Below are 22,798 nucleotides of genomic sequence, written 5' to 3' on the forward strand. Positions count from 1 at the left end.
CGAGGCTCGACAACCTTCGCCCCATATCACTAACGTCGTGTGTCGGCAAGACCATGGAGCACGCTCTGCTTAACCGCTGGCAAGCCCATCTAGAGCAGAAAGAGGCATATCCACCGTCGATCATAGGATTCCGCCCACAGCTATCCACACAAGACGCAATGATACAGCTGAAACACCACGTGCTCGATGGCAAGACGAGGGGGACCAGAGCAATTCTTGGCCTCGACCTCGAGAGCGCGTTCGATAAGATCGCGCACTCGGCGGTATTACACCAGGTATCACGGCTAAACCTCGGTTTACGCGCGTACAACTACGTTAGAGATTTCTTGACGGACAGACGAGCCGTTCTAGTGGCGGGAGACCACGAGCTAGCAGAGCAGACGTTGGGAAGCACCGGCACCCCGCAAGGATCGGTCATCTCACCCACGCTCTTTAACCTGGTCATGATCGGGCTCGCGGAAAAACTGCAAAAACTGGAAGACGTCCGGCACACAATATACGCTGACGATATTACCATCTGGGTGCACCAAGGCAGCGACGGCCACATCGAAACGGCGCTACAACTAGCAATCGACACTATAGAGAACCATCTCGTGGGAACAGGGCTACGATGCTCCCCGAAAAAGTCTGAACTCCTACTCTACCACCCCACGCAAAGGGGTAGACCACTCGGGGGCGCTGGGAGGGCGGCGACAATTAGGCAAGAATATGAAGAGATCAGGCTGCACACGAGCACCGGAGCAACCATCCCGATAGTAAAGAGCATAAGGGTCCTTGGCATGATAATTGAGGCCAACGGCGTCAACGGCGAAACGATTGCTAAGCTAAAGCACAAGACGACTAACGCCATGAGACTCCTCAAGAGGGTTACTAGCAGAAGAAGCAGAATGAGAGAAGAAGGTCTCATACGACTTATACACTCTTTCGTCATGTGCCACATTGCGTACGTCGCGGCATTCCACAACTGGTACAAGGCAGAAGAAGCCAAGATCGACGTCCTCATCCGCAGGGTGTACAAGATAGCTCTGGGGCTACCCGAGTCTACCAGCACGCACCTGTTGCTTCAACTTGGGCTTCACAACACGCTCAGCGAAATCGCCGAGGCGCAGCGCACTTCACAACTAGAAAGACTATCGAGCACGAGAGCGGGACGCCAGATCATGGAAAGTCTCGGCATTCGTTACCACACACAACAAGGCCAGAAAGCCGCCGTTCCAGACACGATCAGGCAAACGCTAAGGGTTGACCCAATTCCACGAAACGTTCACCCGGAGCACAACCAAGGCAGAAGAGTGGCCAGGGCCAGAGTTCTCCTCCACACTTACGGAGACGAAATGGGGGCGCGGTTCGTTGACGCCGCTGAATACGCAGAACGCTCACGATTCGCGGTCGCGGTCGTCGATTGGAAAGGCCAAACGAGAATATCGGCAAGTATACTGTGCGAGCACGCACAAGAAGCGGAGGAAGTGGCGGTGGCGCTCGCACTCACGGATCCGACGTGCACGACGGTCATCTGCGACTCGAGACAAGCAATCAGAAACTTCGCCAAAGGATGGATCTCGCGACGAGCGGCCCGAATCCTACGCAATAGCCAAGTCCATCGAGCGGTAGAATGTCAAACCAGGCTCATCTGGTTTCCGGCTCACATGGGAGAGGTATCAGAGACTCAACGCAACCTAAACGAGACGGCACACGCCAAGGCGCGCGAGCTCACAAACCGCACCGGCGACCGTCGTCTATGGGGCAACACCAAAGACCGCTTGACCAGCTATAATGAAATTACCAAGGCCTTCTGCCTGGCCCGCCGAACCTTTCCTCCGCCCAGCGACAAGCTGAACAGGACGCAGGCGGCGGCCCTCAGACAACTGCAGACGTACACGTACCCCAACCCCGCGCAGTGTAACAGGCTCTACCCGAGTACATATCCGACAAATATATGCAAGGTCTGCCACACTGAGGTCGCCACATTAAATCACATGCTCTGGGACTGTGACAAAAATCCGGAAGGTGCTAACTCCGGAACCCTTCCGCCGCGGTGGGCCGCTGCCTTGCGCAGCCCCAGCCTCGGCGACCAACTTTGGGCTGTCCAGCAGGCCCGCGAGGCGGCGGTGAGGCAAGGCCTCGACGTCCCCACGTGGGAGACCTAAAGCCCAGTCGGCGAAAGCTCTGCCGGACCATCAATAAAGTTGTTACCAACCAAACCTTTTTTTTTTATCGGGGCAACGGTAACGGTAAGTTCAAAAACTATAAAGCAGACCTGAAACGTACGATTTAACATATCACGCGACAGCCGACACCAATTTGCCCCTAGCAGACAAAAAAATAGAGAACTGATATCATGAGAATATTATCAAAAGACTTAGTAAGTACTATAGAGAAATACACATTTGAAATAAACGGAGACTTTTACAAAATATTACAAATGCACAAAAACACTAAAAGAAATATTTGTAATAGATAATATCCATAATATAATTACCACCAATACTAATGGCTTGATGCAGCATGCTTTGTAAGCTTTTGAAGTCTAATTACATTAGGAGACGCATCACGATTCCTTTATTGAAGCCGGTACATTGCGATGATATATTCCTATCGAAAAATTCTTTAAAAGGTCACTGATTTCACCATATGCATTTCTAAATTGTGCGACAATATGCATAACTGTTCTAGCGACGTTGAGGTTTTAACTCATAACACGCATTTTCCTAAATAATTAAGATGAATAACAACGCATTTTGACACACTTCTAACAGCGCTCAATGCAAAACTGTTCCCTGTTTCGTTCTAAGAGAACGTGCCTTGGAAACAACAGGATTTATTTATGCATTAGAATGCATGAAGTAGTCCAATACGTTAGAGGTGTTTGTTAGTATTTTGGGTAAAAATTTGATTATTCAGTTTGTTTTTCAGAGTGAGTTATATCCACAATTTTAAACGAAACCCAACCAGAGATACCCCCGCTTAGTATTCGCATATAAACACAATAAGCGCGCTCGTGGCTTATGTCACCGATAATATTTAAACATTCTATTTGCGTTTATATAAAATACCCTATATACGTCGCGCTTATAAATTTTTTCATTGTAGTAACGAGTTCATTTCAGCCTTAAACGCTTTTTCTCCGTTTAAAGAAATATTTTCGATTGCCATGTTGTGTAGCTCGTAGTTTTCTTAAAATTTACTAACACTCTAAAACTCACAAATACTTCTTCGAATGTTTATTACAGGCATGCCTATCTAAGGTATTTAGGAAAGCTGTTGAGTTCTCCTTGCACATGTTATAGATGTGTAGCTTACGAACGCGTTTTACATAAAGCTCTATAACTCATAGTAAACATATTCAGTTTACCAAGAAAAATCTCATAAAAAATTTTTAGAAATGGCTGTCAATTAGCCACAGGTAATACAAAGTAATGCTAGAGAATATATTTTTTACCTATTTTAGTCTGGGTTCGGAACATGATGGCCGACCACCAGTTGATTACATCCCAAAAAGCCCTGGCTCTTTACGTTGTCCGGACGATGGAAATCACGTTATGACAGTGAGCCCACCATACAAGCTGCTTTCAATGTCTACGTGCACCCGGGATCAAGTTGCTGCGTTCCTGAAGTGAGTGCGGCTTTTTTACACTATTTGATGTAAAAAAAACAAAAGAAAATGAATTCCATTTTGACTGCACAGTCTTTTAATGCCGTAGAATGTCTCGATTCTGCCATTTCCCAACGGGACATCCTACAATAGCGCGAACTGCAATGGCACCATCTTGTAACAATTTTCAAAAGAAGGAACTATAATTTACACCACATTTCTTCGCAATGCAAGGCACTTCGGTAATAGTGTGGTAGAGTGTAAACGGCAAAATTTCCGTGTGTTTGACCGATAAATTTACCTAATATGCATTGATGGGCTAGATGGTGAGCCATGGTATTTGATTAAGGAGCGCACAAAGGACACAATCACGCACACATAAAATGACGCAAAAAATAAAATTACAGCGCTTGTGCTTGCGTCATTTTATATGTGCGCGGTTCTGTCCTTTCGTGCGCTACGTAATCAAATACGACGTATAAATTTAAACAAGACATAAGGTCGGGGGAATGTGGAGTTTTGACGTCCTGACAAATCGCGGTACAGCGGTACAGGAGATGTCGCTATAGTGATCGTTTTGAATAATCATCTGCGTCACTGGTGCTTTATTCGTAAAAGGAGCTCTGTTTTATATAAAAAAAAAGTTTAGAGGGAACTTTGTTAACAGACGTCAGAGAAATACGTGAAGTTATCAAAGCAGCTGATTCATTGTAGGGGCAGGTATTGAAAACGAGAGAAAAATTCATCTCCTTGAAAGAAAGTTTCTCTCTGTGGTAATCATAAACAGGAAGACTATGGTGATGATCAAGGCCTTGCTTCAAGAATTTCAATATAGTATGGAGTCCACTGATGAAGTTCGCTGACAAGCATGGAGAAAGAAATTGTGCTTAGCATAGGCTTATGGTGATTTCAAAGTTTTGGCCTTGGGCCTCTTTACCGTGCCCCGTAGGTCCTGTGTTTTTGTCGTATTTATCTTCGTAGCCTGTCAGAGGCACATGTTTCCGTTTTAGTGCTATACCACGCTTATACTTAAGCAATTACTCTGTTGTAAAAGTGATATCGTTTTACTGTGGCATTCTTTGTTTTTTTTCTTTCAGAACTAAACAGGCATCATGTCTCATGGATGCTCAGCGACAGAACTCAAGCCCAATCTTCGAAGTGAAATTGCACAGTCCTATAATAGATCCTGACAGATATTGTCGATATCTATACAAAGAAGCCGCAACAGTACAGTCTGCCCCGGTAAGCTGCATTTCAGCAGAGATGTACATACAAGGCTTCAGCGCTCGCAATATATGGCGCTGTTGATTTAAAGCTTTAAGCGCGAGAAAAACAGGTGCCAGAAATGTTACTTTTTGAATTACTGTCGCCGAAGCGAGGGCATATGTTTGCACTGGAGTACTTATTTTTTGTTTTGTTTGTAGATGTACAGCAGCGATTACAATATCACAAAGTGCTACCTGGTTTGCGTCACGACCACTGCTGCCGGAGAGAAGGAACACAGGCTTCATATCGCACCGGACAACATGCGATGTAGTGAGACCAACAATAAGGTAAGTTGATCGTGGTCGTACTATAGAAAAAAACATTTTGATGTATTTTTATATAATGTCACTTATTGAGCAACTGTTGCAATGTTTTAGTAGTGTTTCAATAAATATTTGTGATGTGATCTGTCGATCTTTGAATTTCAATTGTCTCTGAGGATATGGCTACGCAGGGAGAAAGGGATATATGAATGAAATAAGAAATGGGTAAGTTATCCACGCAATTGCATGGTTTGGCATCCTGCACTGACATTGAATGAATGGACTAGAACAAATAGGTGGCAGACTTGCAAACTCACAGGGTCCCTTATGCATCCATGTAAGAAGGCTCGAAGACGAAAGCCACCTTTTTTTTTCTCAATCGATGTGTTCATCCTGCCCCGCCACCCTCTGAAAGCTTTATGTCCCCAACGCTGTTTTGCACTGCCTGCGTGACCGGACCGCATTTGACCAAGCACGGGTGTAATGTGATGACGTCGCCCCAACGTCACCATGTGACATCACCTTTATGTCTTGGTGACGTCACAGACTTTTGCGATCGCTGGCGTCGTGATGGTGTCATATGGTGGCGTCATCACGTGATGAGGATTTTTTGTATCACTTACGTTGATACCGCTGACGCGGGACGGCGGTCAAATTTCGCGCTTGATGAGGCATCTAAGTCTTTCGCCTTAATATAAAAATTGCAATCACACGTCACAGCTACCATTAACACCATTGGAACCATAAAACGTGCCTGCATTACAGTTGTTCATTCAGGTTTGTTGTTCGTGTGGACTGCGTCTGTAACCCTCCACTGCGACGGTGTATGAGGCCTACATTTCTGCTGACAATGGCGTTCCTGTGTCGTCAATAACCGCTACCGCAGTCGCGAATGTTCCACTGGGCACAGTATATCTAGATCATGCACAGGAAATGTGTTTTGTGTACTCTCGAGAGTACAGTCATTAAAGACAGTGTTCGCAACCATTGAAATGCGCAATTTACCACATTGTTGTTCGGCTATCTCCTAGTCATAGTTGACAAAGCGAAGTAGCATTGCGTCAACGGAGCATTTAGGAGACTCGCTTGGCATAGTTCAATCGGCGCAGTCAGTTGTCTTGAAATATTTGTACCTGTGAAATAGAGAACGTGATGTCTCGTGACAGCAAATTAGGCATTCTGTGTGTATCTGAGTGCCACATTGGTGTCAGCTTTTGAACTTCAAGGGCTCTCAGTGCAGCGTTATCTGCTCAATACTTATAGCCATGCATTGAATTGGCAACCATAAACGTACGTTATGTGGCTCCGAGGTCAATGTATCTGAATGAGCTCTCTGATCTCGGATACAGGTTCGCCATATGATCCGCGCAGCCGGTCTGACAACAAAAACCGCAAAGCCTACGGGTGAATCAATGTGAAAGGCACATGTTTTAGGCTCTACTTGGCTGACGAGTCGAACTGACTGCACGCAAAAATGTAAGCTCCACGATTGTCGATGTCCGCAGCTGACACATCCTGAAGTCCTATGTGGAGACCATTGGCTTTAATAATGAAAGTCAGTGTGGAGCCAATGGGGAAACGACAGCTTCTAAATACCTGGGTAGTCGCCTCATCAGTACCAATGTGTGCTGCGGCAATCAACACATGAGTTCTCTCTTGTTTGTAAAATTTGAAAATCGCACCTGACCTTGCGGTTGTTCGGTCACCTTTGGTGATTTATGAGGTGAACGCTGCAGTTGCGGTATGAGGTGAACGCTGCAGCCTTACATTATTACGTCGTTATGACGGTGAACAAAGCAGTCGTAGCCGGTAAAGGCCAAACTCTCTGTTTGGGTGAACTGTGCCCACAAAAAGAATGACATCCAAAGTGCAACGATTTCAGCGCGTACAGTCGTCGGACGTCGAACAATCTACTCAGCGGTTGAGCGTGTCGTCTTTCATACATCAGCCAACGAACCTGCCAGCGTTATCGCTGGTGCTCACGTAAGCTCTCACATTACGTTCACTATTCGCGTCCTGCACGTAATCTTAACAAATTGATATCTAATAATCGCGAAGTTTCTGAAACACTGCAGCGCGGTGTGCGCCGAGCGGTGCTAACAGTTTTTAGCGCAGCTCTTAGGCACCCGTTCTTGCGTTGAGCGGCGTCACCATCGCCGTTGTCGTCGCCAGCGGTAGCGCAACCAAGAGACATGAAAAATAAAATAAGAACAAATTACCGAGGATAGAATAGTATTTGAACCCGGGCCCTCTGCGTGGCAGTCGAGTATTCTACCACCGAGCCACGCTGGTGGTCGAAACTCATCGCTAAAAGACCCTCTACAGGCTGTATTTCAAGATGCCATCAGCGCATAGAACAATTGGGAAGGGACGAGACAATCGAGGTAAAGGTCTCGTTCCTTCCTAATCCTTCTATACGGTGTTAACATTTTGAAATGAATCAATAACAACTTGCCCAAGCGTCAACCCTTGCCTCTACAGGCGTCACGTCGGGCAAGGAATCGCTTTTACCTATGTATTATAGCGTGGCAGAAGAGTAAAATAACAGCTAGTCATCACACAATGCTAATTGCACAAAGAGCATGTGGTTTAATGCTTCCCCCGCAATGCAAAGTGCTCAGCCACAATTCTTCATCGCCATCAGTCACGTGCGGCATCAACAAAGGGCACGTAATATCTTACGGATGCGTACGAGTACCTCGCTTATCCGCAGAAAGAAGAATAATGTCGTAGTGGGTACTGCCCTACAACACAAAAATTATGACTTATGTCGAAGTGGATACCTTCTATGTGCAATTGCATTAGTTGCCCCAAGAGAGTTTAGAACAGACAGCACCTTTCCTGCCTCCTCTTCTCTGGTTCCTGCTTTCCATGCGCTAAGCCTCGCCACGAATCTATACCACCTCGCCCACAAAAACCCTCTACTTCAGGGTTCTAGAAAAGCTGCTCTTCCAGCTTACGATGGGACTGTGCTGCGCGTTCCGCGCAGACCTGGCGTTTTAAGGCCCGACCCCACGTACGCGTTGCAGCGCGTCAACGCGTGACATTTTGACGCGGCGCCGCGCCCTCTCCCTATGGGGAGAGAGGGCGCGCAGCTTCGCGTAGCCGCGCATCCTTTCTCCCCATAGGGAGAGGGCTCGGCACGTCGTCAAAAAGTCACGCGTTGACGCGCTGCAACGCGTACGTGTGGTCGGGCCTTTAGAGCGCAGCTCTTAGGCGCCTGTTCCTGCATTGAGTGGCGTCGCCGTTGGCGTCAGCGTAAGCGATAGAGCGATCGCGTGGCACTCGAGCGCTGGCAGTTTCAATGGCAATATGTAACGAATGTTACATTGATACGACTGCGGAAAGCCAAAACTTCAAACACAGTTGGCGTTGGCCCAACATTAGGCAGTATCGAAATCGTCGGTGAATATTTTCGGGGGGAATACCCGAATACATTAAAATAAAGAAATAAATGCACGTGGCAATATGCTGCAAAGTATATTAGCTTACATACCAACGCATCACGGCAAATTTAACTGCAAAGCTTCTGTATTCTGCGGTTGTATGCGTTTAACAATATAAAATGAAGTGAACTGACAAACAATAAAACAACAGAAATGTCGCCAATCTCAGCAACTGCTTCAATACAAGCTTTCTGGTATAGTAAACAATGTTATTAGAATATAAATCAGCAACTTCAAAATCAAATATATATTCATTTGTATGAGTCGTACCTAATTTACGGTTAGCTCTATACTAGCTTTTCATTAAAAATACAAATGCCACTACTAAAAAGCATGCATTGCAGTGACATGTGTTGATGGCTGAAACATGACGCAAGTCTGTACTAATTAGTGCTGCTTTTAATTACATTGATTAGTCAAAGTACATGACAATATAAAGACAATGCTTGTGCTTATGCTGCTGTCATTCTAAGTATGGCAATGAAACTGCCTCAAGCCACCCTAGAATGACTTTTGCCTTCGTCATTCCTCACTTTCATTAGGGCAAACCAATTTAAAGGAAATCGATCAGTGATGTCCAAAGATCGAAATAGGCCGATAAGGTTACGCGGGATCGAACCCAGGCCACGGCGGGTGCATTTTTCGATGGAGGCGAAAATGCTTGAGGCCCGTGTACTTAGATTTGGGTGCACGTTAAAGAACCCCAGATGGTCGAAATTTCCGGAGCCCTCCCCCACGGCGTCTCTCATAATCATATCGAGGATTTAGGACGTGAAACCCCAGAAATTATTATCAGGCAGATAGGGTTTTCACGTTGAGGGTCTAAATAGAGAAATTAGTCTCCAGCGAGATGTATTACTCGTTTAGTGTGTTGAAGTGAAGCGCAAAGTACACGGCACTTCACTCGAGCAATGCGAGTAAATCCCATGTTCATAACACCTCTAACATATGCAACTCTTCATTGCAACTCTACATATGCAACTCTTCATTCAAAAAACTTTGCTTTCTCGACATAAGCTAAAACATACACCTGCTAGTACTAGATTAACGGCTTATACTTGTCTGGTATCCATACACCAAAACTAACATTGATACTCTCGAAATGATTCAGCGTAAAGCTGTGAGATTCATCTTTTCTAAATATCGTAATAGTGATTCACCCTCTAGTTTGATGACGCAGCATAGCATTCAACCACTCCAGTTACGTAGAAAAATACAGAGACTAAAATTTATGTTTTCGCTCAAAAATAATCTTTTAGCTATAAACCCTAGTCATTATTTAAAACCACTTACAGCTCGTAGAACCCGGCATCGTCACGCTGACTCTTTAACACCTTATCGTACAAGAACTAATCTTTTCAAATATTCCTTCTTTCGACGCACCATAACAAATTGGAACAACCTACCTTTTTCACGCCTTTCTAACGCCGGTCTTTTAGAACATGTAATCATTTGACCCTACAGTCATTCATGTTCTATATTTATACATTCATTAATTGGTTATCTCGTGTTCCCTGATCCAAAGTCTAATAAACTATTTCAACAACTTCTGGAAAGGGTTTTTTTTTCACATGTATGTGAGTATCTGCATATCACTTATGTTTCGCTCAAAAATAATCTTTTAGCTATAAACCCTAGTCATTATTTAAAACCACTTACAGCTCGTAGAACCCGGCATCGTCACGCTGACTCTTTAACACCTTATCGTACAAGAACTAATCTTTTCAAATATTCCTTCTTTCCACGCACCATAACAAATAGGAACAACCTACCTTTTTCACGTCTTTCTAACGCCGGTCTTTTAGAACATGTAATCATTTGACCCTACAGTCATTCATGTGCTATATTTATACATTCATTAATTGGTTATCTCGTGTTCCCTGATCCAAAGTCTAATAAACTATTTCAACAACTTCTGGAAAGGGTTTTTTTTTCACATGTATGTGAGTATCTGCATATCACGCGCTCTTATTAATGTGGCTTTAACTTGAAATATGTGAACATTTTACGTTTGACTATATTTTGGTGTCTACTTTTGGTTTTTGGCTACTTTTGGTGTTCACAATTCGCATTGTTCCTTCTGAATAATTGTACGGTTTGCGCCTTCCTTCTTTTCATGTTTGTTTTGTTTTATACTTAGTAGTGTTTTTTTTTTTTGCTCATTATGTATTATTGATATTTTCTAACGTTTGCACGCGTTTCGCGTTGCTTAAATGCATTTCTTTGTACATTCGCCCCCTGCTTTGGCCCCTTTTTGGGCCTGCAGTATTCTGTAAATAAACTCTTCCTGGGCATGCTCATGTGCCATAGGCCTAAATACCCATGGCATATCCCTTCCACTAATCCATAACAGCAGTAAGATAAGTTCCTGCCTTATTTCGATTTCAGTCGAAAGGCTCTTCGTGCCTGATACTTGACCATAGTTATGGTAATCCCTGAGGAGCGGTTATTCGCTACCTACGTTATTGTGCCAGGACCATTATGAATTTCGAGAGGTCTCCGAAGCACCGGAGAGTAAAATGTGCAGAGTACCAGCTTTGGCCTTGCACTCGAGGCTACCTGTGTGGCCGATACCTTTTCAGCTATTCATGCACACACTGGACCAAATGGATCACACAACAAGGTTATATTACCAAATGGTGTACGGAAGTTCAAAAAAAACACAAAGCATTTCATAGTTCGCTATTCAATCCGGAAAATCACGCACATTAGCATACGTAATTGAAGCACTTCTCCGAAACGATGTATTGCCTCTAGGTCTGTCAGATAAATTATATTAGTTACAGAGAACGTTTTGGTGTTAACTCGTGTACTCATGTCAGAGGTACTTCTTGGAGAACTTTTGCAGCTCAAGGACGCATTGCCCGCTTATAAGGCACACATAAAGCAATGTATTCACGGGCCTACACTCCACATAGTTAACTTAGAAGTAACGTTCGTGCTATATCGTATGTGCTTTGCCTTTGGTGTGTGCCTTAGTCGCGGCAAAGAACTGTTTCTGCTATTTTAGGCATAGACTGCAGAGTTTCCAAGACGGCGTTCACACTTTGCTGCGCAGGCGAAAGCGGAGTACAGACACAAGGTCTCGTTTCTAACAATAAAGGAAACTTGGTTGGTTGTGCAAGTAGTTTTACAGGTCCGTACATTGTGGCAGAAAACAAGAGATTAACCAACTTTCGTTTTGCAGGTTTGCATTGACGGTATTTGTCGAAGAATACCAATTCGACCAAACGCACTGCCCGTACAAGTAAAAAAGCTTTCAAGAGAACGCCTGGCGCTACGAACTGCGCTGCATGATAAATAAAATGCAGGTCATACTCTGTTCATTTTCTCTGGCGGGAATTTTACAAACGACGTCTTCTCCGGGCTCACCAACGTAACCCCCCCCCTCTTTCTAGAACGGGGTACCATAAACATCTTGACCGCATTGAACAACTGCTCTACTTGCACAATTTCACTGTCTGGTAGTGAATAATATCTCCTACTGTGTGCTAAAGTTCCCGAAATAATGGCCATTGCCAGCCAATGCTGACTAGACATGGCTAAACCTTGGCTAATGCAGGCAAAACTTGGCAAATAATGGTTAGAGACGGCTAAAGGCTGGTAAATCTTTAACTTCACTATCCGCCTTTTCAATCTCTATTCGGTGATTAAATTGTCTGCCATTTGTTATTCAGGGAATACATGCGTCGTACAAGCTATTCTTCAAGACATCAATATAAAATAAACACTTAAAGTAACTCCTGGATATTTCTTAATAAGCGCGTACAATTCTGGTGCTTAAATTCGATGGCACCTTTGATATATGTAGCCGGACGCTTCGCAAATTTATTGTTTATTTGTAATGCTGTACTGTCTTCGTCCCATCTACGAAATTCTGATAACCTAACACATGCACCAAGTGACGTGAAAACAAGTCGTTATACTTCCTATTATGCCCTTGTGCATTTTGCATTGAACATCCTGTTATAAAAGAGAGAACCCAATAACCATACCGATGCTTTCAAAGCAATACTTACAGTAAGGTCCTCGCATGCATGCAAGAAGTGCTGCGAATGTATTCGATATATGCCGAACTATCAACATCGGTACAAATGCAACTGTCTTAATAATCTAAACTGCCATTTTAGTACCTTCTTTCACGACAGCGTTGGTTTTCTAATCATTGGGCCATTGTTTTATTTCACTATAGTGTGCCCATAAAGTATGCGCAAAAGTACGCCCATAAACTGTCCATAAAACAACCTTAAAGCACGTCTCATCCGCCCTTTGAAAATTACCTAGTGATGGAATAAAATTAGCTCTATACCTAATACCAAAGGTCAGCATCACTTCGTACAACCAGTGCTTTCAATGTGGAAGAATAAGAAATACCATTGAAATATAATACTCCAGTGGCACGTAGGTATCTTTCACAAAAAAGTCATATATGATCATATTGGCTCATGAATGAAGGAAGGGAATTTTTTAGAGCTCATTTGTTTGTTTGACACAACATTAACTAAAACTAGAACATAATGAAGCGGATAGTGAACTTGCCATGATGGAGCCCAGCGGCACTGACTAACACTCCCAGGCTCCATGCACATATTGTAGCATTAGCTACACTTGCCTAGCCGGAGCCGATTTCGCGTGGATCGTCATGAGCCGTGCTGCGCATGCGCAAGCATCACTGATGTCACACAGTTGGCTCACCGGAGCCGGCATCTCACGCTCTCTCCGCCACCGCCACGCAGGCTCGCCGCTGCTTGTCTGCGCGTTCGGTAGGAGTGGCGTCGTACCCACGGCAGACAAACTGGCGCCGGCGAGCGCGCGGACTCCGCCACCGCCGCGCGCGACTCGCCGCCGCCGGTCTGCGCTTTCCAGACGAGTGACGTCGTAGCCTTGGCAGACGTATTGGCGCCAGCGCGTGCAGCTATTCGCTTTCGCTGTGCAGTCGCCGTCTGACACTGTGCTGGAGCCGCTTGATAGTGCCTTTGACTGGCGTTTGCAGGTGGGTAGCGCCATGGAGGAGGAGAGCGCAAATGCTGCTCAGCGGCGCAGAAGTGCCGAGAAGCTTATCTCATCGTATCCCGAAGTAGTTGCCTGGCAATTAGCGGTTCAGCGTACGGAGAATGAACAGAAGAAGGCTAATCATCCTAGACAATCTGGAAAGCTAAGAATAATCAGCTGAACCTTTGCTAACGCTACGTATATCCTGTCGTAGCCGAGCTAAGCCACTGCAATTTTTTTATCCTATCATGTAGGTCAGGAAACGACCGCCGCGGTAGCTGAATTGGTATGAGCATCAGGCGCGTAATCCGAAGACTGGTGGTTCGGTCCCAGCCGGCGGCAAGTTGTCTTTTCGTCCACTTTACGTTCTTCATATTTATATAGCAAATACTACAATACACATAAAACGGTACAATTAACGTCCCCTATACTTTCATTGGCTTCATTAACTGCTGGTTTTCATTATATTGGGTCATGAACAAAACCTTTGAACGTAAGTTTGTCTTTGTCAGCAGATATTGAGATACTGCATGTGCATGTGACACAGCTGGAGAAAAACACACAGACCTGGAGGGGAATCTTTTGTTGTTCGTTTATGTGCGCAGCCATATTTCGCGCGCGCTGACTGCAAAGAGCTTAAGAGGCCGTAGTAATCGTAATCACTGCTACGGAGCTCTGTTGTATCAGCGCGTGCTGGAATTCCCAGCACCGTAGTGTACTCACAGAAAACACTGATTGTGTCCAGGAAACCATAAGTGCCTCCAACCGTGGCTGGAGACAATTACGATGTCCTACACTATGCGACATTTCGTAAAGCCTACTCAAGCAGTTGGAACGCACTTCTGTATCACGGGAATTTGCGTGCAGTGTAATGCCAGCTTCAGTAGCTCAGAGATTGCCCTTAACCCTTTCGGCCCTGGCGGTGTCAATTGACACCATCACACAACATTTTCCGTACCACCTCGGAAATGAAACCAAAACTGCCCATTCTTGGGGGAATACTTCTTCAATGATCCCCACTGCGATTGACACCAAAATGGTGTCATGCTTGCGGAGCTGGGAGCCACAAAGAAGAAGAAGCTTGACCAAAGTCATGGGTGACGCCCACGCAGGTAAACTGAGGCGGGTAAGCGCCATGTTCGGGTCGACGTAGCGAAGCTGTTTCAATGAGTATCACACTGAAAAATGACATGTGGTTCACATTTTGTGTACTCTAGTGATTAGCAGAAAAAAAGATGCCATTTTTCCGATTTCACAACCGCTGAGCCCTGATGACCTAATTTGATGTCATGTCTCTAAATCCATTAATACTTGCAGTATTGGCTAAATTTTTCATTTGTGGTCTTCTGAGGTAATACCTATTAGGAAAACACGCACAAAAGAAGTTCCCGACCAAAATAAAAAATCCAGGGCTGAAAGGGTTAAGGACTAGTCTCACTCGCAGCAAGGCGCATTCGATTCCCGTGGCTTAAAGCGAAATGGTTTGGTCGAATGGTTCGCTAGGCATTAGCGAAGTAGAAAAGGTGACGCGCAATGGAGATAGGCAGTCGGGAAGCTATATCCAGAATACAGAATAAAGGTGATAATCTATCACGGAAAGTTGTTGCGAAATATTCGATATGAACCAACTCAGCTAGTGATCTCTGTATATGCAAAGGAATCATTTGGATGAGCTTGAATGAAGACCGCGAATGCGGTTAGCCTACATTAGGCAATCATTGCTATCATCCTTGCCATCATTTAAATAATGGAATCCAATAGTAGCTGACAATCATTTGACTGGCCAACATAAGCGGCAGCATAATCATATTAATACATTAATAACCATTATTCAGACTACATTAGCTGACACTAACCAACACTTAGCCAATATTTAAAAATTCTGAACCAGTGCTGGTCGTACACGAGACGCTAATGTGAGGCTAATGTGCGAGTGATACGGTATGTCAGCACAGAACCACTCGATATTCGTAGCCATTTTTCACAATTCACCATTTACTGATCGCTATTTCACTGCTCCTTCACAAAGCGTGGTTCTGGGTGCTAGGCTGTGATATGCTCTTGTCGTAGGTCGGCAGACTCACTCACGAGTTGACTCACTCAGACTCAGATCGAGCCGTGCGTCTGAGTCTGATTGAGGCCTGGCGAGTGATATTTTGGTGAAGTTGAGTCCGAATGTGTCAGGTTGAGAAAAATTTCTGTCTGTCCGAGTCCGAATGAGTCCGGTTGAGGGAAACTTTGATGAGTCTCAGTCCGAGTGAGCCCTAAGTGCAAAATATATTTCTTGAATGAGTCTGAGTGAACCCCATATCTTTTGCTGACCTATGGCTCTTGCATATGAAAAGTAAGACAGGCCGTCATGCATTCGCCTAAGACGACACGAAGGCAAAAGCTGCCTTCTTCTTTCTTTTCACACTACATTGTGTTGATCCCCCCCCCCCCTTCCGAACAGCTACCTATGCTTATCGTAGTTTCCATTGGCTCCGGTATTGCAGTTTGCAAGCTTTATGCATCTCACGTGCTTTCGTAGTGCTTCCGGGATCGGCCCACCTATGTTCAAGCGAGGATGTCTTGTGTCGTCATAAGACATTACAAATTTTGCACGGTCTGCGACGTCGTGATGACGTCCCAACACGTCGTCGCATGACCATTTATTGTTGACGCCGACGCTGCTGCCAACGGTCACCTTGCGGGTTTCATGTGGAGTCTAAATCTTTCGCCTTAAAATATTTGTATACGAGTGCAACTTGACTGTGAAAATTATTACCTACGCATCTGCGCATGTCAGTGCAATGTAGAGTGGATCACAAAATGCACTCACATGCTACTAAAGACTGACACTACACGCGCTTTCTACCCTCATAACGGCCTGAAAGAGACTCCCTTGCCTAGATGCTTGCTTAAGAAGCCTTCGCATCACGAACGCTGCTTTCACGCCTGTGCAATGCCCCGTGAGATGCGCTTTTCGAAAACTGCTGCATTGTAGTTGCACACAAATGTGAAAATGGTTTGGTCTGTCCATAACGTAAACATACTTTTGCCGCAAAGTGGCGTCACGTTTCCTGCTGTGCAGCGCTGCAGGTAGCCTTCCCTGTATGAAGCAAGAAAGAAGGTCGCATGTGCAATTCTACGTGATTATGTCTAAAAAACCACACAGGGTCTCTTATGTATTCGGCTAAGACGACCTGAACGCGAAAGCCATCTCCTTCGTTTTTTAGGGGCGAAGCTCCTCAGGGTGTGGGCCTGTCCCTCCTTTTAGGGGCGAAGCTCCTTAAAGCGGCACCCGTTCGTCCCCGTCGTAGTGCGTAACCAGTCTTAACGCTAGTACCAGATCTTAACCTCCAAGGTGGTACCGGTGGGAGATTTCTCCTGTGCGTTGTTGAACAATAAAAAATTCGCAGCGTGCGCGTTACCTAAAAGCCGAATTCTTCTGTCTCTCATTCCCCATTAGCAGCCGTTGGCATGTTCCAGTAGGAAACGTTAGTAGAAGTAGAGGTGTAAGTGTTAGCTAAAAGCCGACTTCTTCTGTCTCTCATTCCCATTAGCAGCCATTGTTTACCTCCAAGGTAGTGCCTGGTGAGATTTCTCCTGTGCGTGATTAAACAATGAAAATTTTGTTCAAAACGCCGTTGATTGATGAAATAAACCAACGAAAGACGCCAGATGTTTTCTAAAAGCAAAACGAAAAGACGCCAGATATTTCTAAAGCAAAACGAAAAGACGCCATCAGCTTAACGAAAGACGCCAGATGTTTTCTAAAGCAATGGTTTTCTAAACAATGAAAATTCACAGCGTACATGTAAAATTAAAGTGAGCTGCAAGTCGTCATAACTCTCATCGAACCTTTAGTATAAACGCGCCCGATCTCACGTCACTGATGATGTAGTGGGCAGAATTCACGGAAGATTCACTGTTTACCGATGAACCTCCGCAGCTTCGCCCACTCATCATCATTCACTCCGTGGATATGCTGTGATTTTTTAGTATGTAGTAGTAGGTAGCCACGCATAGTGGGATCTATCCACTCCATGTGATAAAGATGACGATGACGACTGATGGATGGTGGAACTTTATTAAATATAGTCCTGAGAGACGCGACTAGCGACTGATGACCATGAAGAATAAGCGCGTTCCAGTATTGGAATGTACCCACTACATGTGATAACGATGACGACGACGCTGATTACCATGAAGTATAAGCGCGTTCCATGACGATGACTGATGACCATGAAGAATAAGCGCGTTCCAGTATAGTGGAATGTATCCACTACACGTGATAACGATGACGATGACGCTGATGAGCATGAAGTATAAGCGCGTTCCAGACCACACATTTTCTTTCTGCCACGGATGAAAAGAATCTTGAACGCGCACTCGCCCTCGAAAGGCAAAACGGCAACGCCGACAACAAACGTTCCGCTGAGCTTAACGTCATATATGAGGACCCCCGCGTTTGTGTGTCAGGTCTTTGTATGATGATCGAGTGGGCGAAATTTACGGGGATTGACAGTTTACCAGATTACCTCCGGAGCTTCGCCCACTCATCATCATTCAATTCGTGGATATGGCGTGATTTTATCATTCGGTGCATTTATCCTACACCCCCTTCGAAAGCTTTCTGGACCTCATCAGGTTTTGCACTTTGACCATCGATGTTGCCATGTGACCACGTCACAATGTCATCACAAATTTTGGCAATATGTGCCATCACGATGACGCCATATTTTGACGCCATCACGTGATGATGATTTTTTGCATCACTCGAGTTGGCGCCCAAACCATCATAGCCGACAGTAAATTTTGGCGTTTGATGACACACCTAAGGCTTTCTCCTTACTAGCATCGCACAAGCTGGAAGAATCCGCTGTTCGTTTTAGGAAAGAATTCGAGGAACTAAATTTTTCGCTGCCAGCAACGATTTATTAAATAATAATGATATAATAATAATAATAATAATAATAATAATAATAATAATAATAATAATAATAATAATAATAATAATAACAATAATAATAATAATAATAATAATAATAATAATAATAATAATAATAATAATATAACAATAATAACTGTTGCTGGGGTTTAACGTCCCAAACCAACGATATGATTATGAGGAACACCGTAGTCGAGAGCTCCGAAAATATCGACCACTTCGGGTTCTTTAATGTGCATATTGAAAGGGTTTGCAGCGCAAGCACGGTAGTGCTGAAGGAAAGGTTTCAAAGCGAGGCACGGAAGGCAAAGAGGGACCTCGGTTTGAAACCTTTCCTTCAGCACTACCGTGCTTGCGCTGCAAACCCTTCCAATATGCATATTAACCAACTAGCCCAAATAGCCGTTCTTCTTCTTTAATGTGGACCACAAAAGTACACGGGCCTCGAGCATTTTCACCTCCATCGTAAATGCGGCCGCCGCGGCCGGGATTCGCGAATCGAATACGCTTTATTTTGTATGGCTTCTAGTGGTTTCCACAATGTTATGTTATGATAGGAGCTGAAATGTGTCCTCTTTGTAGGTTTTTGCATTAAAACGAAGAAGTATAAGGACACAATAAAAGAATAGGCACATACAATGCACCACACGCCTTGCATGTCTGTTCCTTTCGTCTCACTCATTACGCTAGTAGTGCTACACAGAAACGCTTGCCAAATTGCGCATAGACAACTGCAGGACCTATATTCACCCACAAAAACATCTTCTGCGCGAAAATATTTGCAAGGAACTTTCGGAGCCAACCCTGACACTACATATAAAATTAGAGAAGCCCACCGTCCAATGACAACGAGAAATATGACACCACTGTAAATAGAAGAATTGAAGTCTGGGCTAGTTGGCGACAATTCTTGAATATTGAAACAAACCGCAACCGCGACGCGGACCAAGAGAAAGAGGGACATGCCACAGCGCTCAAACGACCAGCTTTTTTAATGCTACCATGAATTCACTCAGACGCCGATTGCATTGTCCCCGTGAAATAAGTTGAGTTCACGCACGTGCTGGGTCCGCAAGATTACATTTCCACGTATTTACTCTTCCTAAAGTCCATGACAGTGTCTCCGTAGTTATACACCTAATGATGGCAGCACGCATTTGTAAAGCGCACATAGTGCATTTCGACTGAATTATTTTTCAATCATGAGTACTCCATGGCATTTCTTCGCTTCAAGTTATTAAATAAACACTTGAGTCATATTAATAGTCCACGCTAGTTTTTGTGTTCTTTTTCCACTGGTGAAATGCATCTCGTTTGAAGCTGAGCAGCTGCCATGCTAGTAAGTTTAACATTTATTTATTTATCGCCAAAGAATCTAATTAACGGGCGCTATGCACGTTCCAGGAAGCACTCTGTACTTATTGCCTGTAAAGCACTATCTGCATAACCAGCATATAGCTGTCATCGCTTGTCCTAAGTGCGGTATTGTCGTCTTACGTATTTAGGAAAACTCATTTTATGAATAAAAACTCAAAATTTCCTACAACATTTATTCATATTATCGTACTATCAGTATCAGAATTATCGAAACGAAGTGCAATTTACGGTGCGATGATGTGAATATCATACGTAATGATTGATAGCTTATTCCTGCGGGGTCGAGCAACGCTTGAATATAGATCGCTGAATCATAGGAATACAAATGTAATGTTTATTAGACTGCTATACAGCGGAGACTGCAATATAGCGGGGCCTTTAAGGAAATAAAGCTGAACTGAACTGAACAATCGACGTCAAGCCGATATGATGCCGGTGTCATAGGAGTACATATGTAATGCTTATTGATTTGTTATACGGTTACACCACCCGCACTGCAACTACAATTGACGTATTGACATTGCACCCACATTACGTCTGCATGGGGTCTTTTTCCAAAGCAGTTTCAAGACCTGGTGTGGCTCTGTGGTATAATACCTGACTTCCACGCGGAATGCTTGGGTTCTATTCATGCTGGGATCCGGATTTTTATTCTTTTCATTCGTTGAGTCGACGCTGCCGTTAGAACGCCAGTGCAGTCTACTAGTCTGGTAAGCTCACGATGTGCCACACTACTACACGCGAACCGGCATGAGATGTATTCTCGCTACATACCATCGCTACCATGGTATCAATTAATGTTCAAGAGCTACGTCTGCAGCGTTATCCACCGGCACGGTGCCCATGACGCGGTAGTGAATTGGAAGCCGAGGAAACGTTACTTGGTACCGAGGTCAATGTATATGAAGGAGATTTCTAAAATCGGACACCGGTTTTTTGTGTCCTCCGCGCCACAAGGCTTATAGAAAAGACCACTGTGCCCGCTTGTGATGTGATTAAAAGGAAAAAGTAAAAGTACTTTAACTTCTTCTGAGCTGACAAGGAGAGAAAACTGAGCAAAGATCTGGAAGCTGCACAGCTATCAATGTCGTCGGCTGATGCGCCCTGAAAGTTAATGCAGTGACACTTGCTGAGAAAACGACGTATACTGGAAAATTTTGCGTAGCTGCCTCGTCAGTACTAACACGTGTGGCTGCAGCAATAGTCACACCGAGCTACCCCATGTTTCTAACATTTCAGTATTCACCTAACCTTGGTGATGTTTGATGATCTTTGCTGTTTTATCAGGTAAACGCCACAGTCATTGACGCATGGTTTCGGCAGTGCTGTACAGTAAGTTCGACTGCATGGGAATGCGCATGATAAATTTAACTACGAACTGTAAATAATCTATAGATATAGGCGTAGGATTATGTGTTGAATATACCTAACATATAGCATAACAAAGCAACAGAAATTTGTAGTGTGTCCGTAAATGCTAAAACACAAACTTTGTTCTTTACTGTACTAAAAGACAAATTGCCATCAGCGAATCTACTAATTTCACTTCTATTTATATTTCCAAATGTCGCGACTTGAAAGCGTGTGTGATACCGACGACCTGCTGTGACACATGAACACATTTATTTATTTATTTATTTATTTATTTATTTATTTATTTATTTATTTATTTATTTATTTATTTATTTATTTATTTATTTATTTATTTTCATGAGACGAGAACCAGGGGGAAACGCTTAAACTTATGAAAGTGTCTCAAGCTTGCTGTCTTGCCGCAGGAGTTGACATCAGCCGCAGCATGATATCCTTTCAATACGTCTGCGCGTTGCAGAAATCCTTTAATGAACTATGCATGTGGTTCTTCATAAATACCATTCACATACATGCATGTAGACGGGTGTTAATTCAAATAAAAAATACGAAGCAGGGCATCACCATGCTTACACATGGTGAAAAAGGCACAAATGGTGAAAAAGGCACAAATGTTACACAACATTTAGGCAGTGATTGATCGGACGTAGCCCGCGTTGTTCATGAACAAAAAAAAATGTTTTCCTCATTAGCTAATTAAGATATGAGTCATAGGCTTTGAAAATGCGTTGTTCGAAAAAAAGAACGGTGCGATTAAACAAACGACATCATGAATCATCCCACAGAGAGACGTTTGAATGCGATGAATATTTTCCGCATGATTAAAGACTGCTGAAAGGAGAACACCTGTAAAATAATTGAGGCATCTTAAATCAACGTTGAAGCTGCCATCACTTAAGCCGTAATCATAAGCTGGGTACCATGAAAAAAAAGTTGGCGAAGCTTGCACTGAGCCGCGGAAGGCTTAGAAAAGTGAAACTGGACGATTCTGAAGACTAATCTGGCTGCTTCTAGGTTGTTTGTAGGCCTTAGTTAGCGGATGCAGGTTGTTTCTATGTTGTTTCTAGGTTGTTTCTAGGTCGTTGCTAGTCTTTAGATAGGTGATGCTAGGTTGTTTCTACGTTGATTCTCAGCGCAGAGAGGTTCGAGTTAAACCACAGACAGTCACATACATGACACAGTTGCTCGAACTCCAGAGACAGAAACTCGCGATGAAACCAAGCCGTCGCCCCTCTCATATATCAACGTAAATTGTGCCGAACTGCGCCAGAGTCTCGGGCATGGGGGCGTCTCTCAGCGGCAATCGCCCCGCCGGCTCATCGAAACATGTGCAGCTTAACCTTGGGACCGCGAAAGTCACAACCCCGAACCAAGAGTAATTCCGCTGAATAAACGTGCCTCCCGAGTAAGCCACGATGCCGTGCACGGCGCGTACGCAGCTTCTGTTTTACAAGTCGGCTCGACGGCAAAACGCACTCTCCTCAGAGGCTCGTGAGGTCTTGGCCAATCGTTCACGAGAAAGTGTGGCGGCGACTCATCGGCAGACGTCGTCTATTCA

The sequence above is a fragment of the Rhipicephalus sanguineus genome, chromosome 8, assembly GCF_013339695.2.
Source record: "Rhipicephalus sanguineus isolate Rsan-2018 chromosome 8, BIME_Rsan_1.4, whole genome shotgun sequence".
Taxonomy (NCBI): Eukaryota; Metazoa; Arthropoda; class Arachnida; order Ixodida; family Ixodidae; genus Rhipicephalus; species Rhipicephalus sanguineus.